Below are 4,536 nucleotides of genomic sequence, written 5' to 3' on the forward strand. Positions count from 1 at the left end.
TATGTGTGAATCCTTTGTTACTTATGAACGTTTTTGACATTCTTAATTCTAATCTGGTTACATAGTCCTGTATGCGGTACCATAGGAACGAACTAAATAAGAACCCAGAACAATGATTTCCAACCTAATCTCTGAGGGTGGGAAACACATGGGAGGTAGTTGAGGGCAGTGGAGCCTTGCAGAGAGCAACACCTGATAATTGCTTGCCAGACGAGTGGGTAATTGTCAGTTGATGACTAGAAATCGGTTACAGTGGTCCACGGACAGTAGCCTGGCTGGTGGTGACCTGCCTTTTCCCTCACAGAGCACCTTCTAGTGAGGGCATAGGTGGTGGCTGAACAAGCAGTGAGCACGGGGTCAGGGCTCCAGCCTGCTTTGCTGTTGCCTAGTGGGTGGCCTTGAGCCAGACCCAGTCTCTCCAGGCCTTGGTCTTTTCATCTGTAAAGGGTTTGACTAAATGTTTTCACAGGTTCTTCCCAGCTCTAAGGAGCCCTGGTGGCACAGTGGTTAAGAGCTCAGCTGCTAACCAAGAGGTCGCCAGTTGGAATCCACCAGCCACCCCTTGGAAACCCTATGGAGCAGTTCTCCTCTGTCCTATAGTGTCACTATAAGTTGAAATAGACCCGACGGTAATGGATTCCCAGTTGTAAATTTTTTCCTAATTCATTCTTACTTCGTTTCTTTCGCTTTTTAACATTAGAAAGGGTAGAGGTGGCATTCTTTGCTTTTGACAACTTCAGAGGTGTCACAGAAGCTGGGAGGGATGGTGAATGAATGAGAGTCAGGATCTAAAATGATCATGGTAGCCTGGAGGAGTGGGCTGAATCTGATGAGATGAAAATCACTGGGAACAAATATAAATTCCCGCACTTGGAGCCCACAACCTACCGCACAAGTTCTGGTGGGAGAGTCTGTGTTGGTCAAAGTCACAATACGAAGCAACAGCCTGACCGCCACCAATGTCATAGGAGTGTTAGCCTATATTAGTAGAGATGTGATGTCACCAGTGAGTGAGCTGCAGGGGCTCTGAGCCAGCAGCCCACACCTGTAAGACAAGTGGTGTGACCAGGTGAGCAAAGGAAGTGAAAACCATGTCACCAGATACAAAGCTGGTCATGGGTTGCCCATTGTTGAAGCTGGTTGTGGTCATGCTATACTCTTCTCTCTGCTTTTGTGAACATAGGGAGCTTTCCATAATAAAAGGTTGAGAAAGAAAAGTCAGATGAGTAACTGAAGGAAACTGGTGCTGACTCCCTGAGCAGGGAACTCTTGGAGTGTAATAGCTGTTGGTAGAGCCTAGAAGGTTATATGGAGGCGGATGAATAAATGCCACAGGAATCAGATTTGGCTCAGTAAAAGGAAGAACTTGTGAGTGTAGATACCAGAGGGGCATGAGTCTCATCTCAGGAACAGTTCAAGTATGGGTGTGGGGAGTCCGTGGTATTTTCCAGGGGATTTCAATACCAGGGATTGGGCTGGAGGACAAGGTAAGGTTTGCCAATTCATTAACTCTTGTCCCCAAGATAATCCTAAAGTTGTGCCTCATATCCCACCCTAGTCCCTGGGGCCCCTTTCTGGAGAATATCTGACCATCATTCTCTGTGCATTGTCCTTCATTAAGTCAGCCCCTTGGCTGAGATGGCTAAGCTCCTGGTTAAAACCTCCAGTGGCTTCTTTTCTCACTTTGATGGAAATTTAGCCCATTTCACATATCATGCAGTGCGCTAGGTTCCCCAACCCTCATCCACCTCTCCTACCTTGTCCTCACCCGCTCTGCCCTCCATTCATTTTGGCCAGGTAGGGCTTCCTTCAGCTCTTCAGATGCTTTACCACCTCAGAGCCTTTGTATGTGTTCCCTCTACACCGACCACCTCCTTATCACTGAGCTCTCCAACGAGCTGGCTCATGCCCCTGCAGCCTTCCCTGACTAAAGCTGGGCTTTTCTTCCCCTCCCGTGTCCTCCCTATCACAAATCCTGTTACCCTCTTTGTTTTCCTTGTGGCACTAGTCTCTATCTGAAATGATCTGTTTGGGTCCGTCCCTAGTTGGAACGTATGCTTTGTGAAAGGGACTTAGCACTTTTGTTCATGGCACCCAGTACTGAGCCTGAGTAGGCATGAAGTAAATATTTGTTGACTGAAAAAGAATAAGACAGAGAAGGAAGAAACAATACTTTCTGGGAAATCAGTAAATGCTCAAAAATGCCCTCGGTCAGTTTAGAGAGAAAGGAAAGACGATGAAAATATTTAAACCTTTTGGAGAGGAGGGAGCTATTGGGCAGGGCTGTATCTCCGGGGTCACCTCGAGAGGGAAGGGTGACTTGGGGAGTTTCAGACATTCTTTTGATAGCCTACAGCACATCTGTCCTGCGTGGCCTCTACAACAGGAGGAAGAGTCTTCACTAAGATGACAGGACATCCACACCCTGCCTGTCAGTTGATCTCTTTTCCCTGGGCCCACTGTGTTCACCGGACCAGACATTTTTTCCCCTAGTTTATACAAATGTATTTAATCGAATGTTCAAACAACTATCTTAGCATTGAGAACAGGTAATAGTTAATGTTCACTCAGATTGCTTTGGCAGTCTCTTAGATCCAGCTATCAAATTTCTTCTCACATTCATCAATTGGTCTCAACCCACCTGAAGCAAAGGAGAATGAAGAAAACCAAAGACACAAGGTAATTATGAGCCCAAGAGACAGAAAGGGCCACGTAAATCAGAGACTACCTCAGCCTGAGACCAGAAGAACTAGATGGTGCCTGGCTACAACCGACTACTGCTGACAGGGAGCACAGCAGAGAACCCCTGAGGGAGCCGGAGAGCAGTGGGATGCAGACCTCAAATTCTTATAAAAAGACCAGACTTAATGGTCTGACTGAGACTAGAAGGACCCCAAAGATCATGATCCCCAGACCTTCTGTTAGCCCAAGACTGGAACCATTCCCAAAGCCAGCTCTTCAGACGGAAATTGGACTGGACTATAGGAGAGAAAATGATATTGGTGAGTAGTGAGCTTCTTGGCCTAAGTAGACACATGAGACTATGTGGGCAGCTCCTGTCTGGAGGGGAGATGAGAAGCTGGCTGAATGGGCATGGGGAATACAGGGTGGAGAGAAGGAGTGTGCTTTCTCATTAGGGGGAGAGCAACTAGGAATATATAGCAAGGCATATATAAGTTTTGTATGAGATACTTGGCTTGATTTGTAAACTTTCACTTAAAGTGCACACACAAAAAAAATGCCTTCTGACAGCATTAACAATCTAGGATGTTAAAACAGCATTCAATCACTTGGGAAGTTAATGCCCAGTTCTTTAAAAGAATAACATGAGGACAAGTCGTCCTCTTTCTCAACAACCAGCTTACCGATGTGGTGTCTTCCTAGGGGAGACCTTACCGTGGATTCTTTATTGATGTAATGAGAGTTGTGCTAACTTCTAGTTCACTTCAGAGCCTCATGTTCCATGAAATGGGTTTTTTTGAAAGAGTGTGAAGTTTGAGGTACAGAGTGCTGGGTTAAACAACAATAAAAAATGCCTTTAACATCCAAGACTGAAGGCCATCAGTCCAAAGCATCTCCAGTAACATTTTCCTCTTAGATTGGCCAGTGGCTTGACTCAGAGATAGTTCCTTTCAATAAAAAACCTTAAGATTGTGCGCTGGCTGTTCCTGTGCTTTTCTTGGCTACTTGGTAGTTGTGAAGAACCTGCTTGGATCCAGGATCTACAATCCCACCTCCTGTAGTCAGTCAGCCCCGAGGTTTGTGCTTCAACTCCGGAAATGATCATCATGGCTTCCTTTGTTACAAAGTTAGGGCCTAGGAATTCATCCTTCAAAATACTTCCAAAAGTTGTTTGATAAGTGTTTGCTTTGAGAAGAGGCTTCTCAACTAAAAGATCAGAGCCTAGAACCTCAGGGCTCCAGGGAGCCCCTTTTCTTCATGTATTTGGCCTTCAGTGTCTGAGAGGCAAGAAGTCAATCGTGCTGCCATGAGTGCTGACCACCGGGAACCTGCAGTCTTAAGCTGTTCAGCTGACCTAGTAGTCAGTTCTCTCACATAAATAGCAACTCTGCCTGTGCAGTTTGGGAAATTCCTGAAATTCTCCCTTGACTGCTCCCTCATGGAAATACGGTATAATCAGATGAGGTGGTGCCCCAGATGAGTTTGTATTGTGGCTCGTCTCTGGTGATGCTCAACTCCTGCTTCCTCTGACTCAGCCTTACCTGGCTCTTTGCGGGTCAGCATGAGGTGTCTCTCTCAGGCAAAGATTTCAAGCTTTCCTTTGCCCAAGGTTGATTAGTTTAGAAGATATCCACGTGTTGCTTTTTATGGTTCTTTCATTTTTGTCCTGGTACCTCTTCCTCTGCAGTGTTATTTAGTGTCAGTGGCCTGAACATGGGGTGAGTTACAAGTACGGTTTGTAGTTACTTTGGCTACTGATTCTGAACTGGGTAGCACGGTAGCCATCAGTCACCAGGGGGCCAAGAACTTGTCCCACCCTCACATAACACCACCTAGCAGAGTTCTGGGGAGCAA

This window comes from Loxodonta africana, chromosome 8, assembly GCF_030014295.1.
Source record: "Loxodonta africana isolate mLoxAfr1 chromosome 8, mLoxAfr1.hap2, whole genome shotgun sequence".
Lineage (NCBI taxonomy): Eukaryota > Metazoa > Chordata > Mammalia > Proboscidea > Elephantidae > Loxodonta > Loxodonta africana.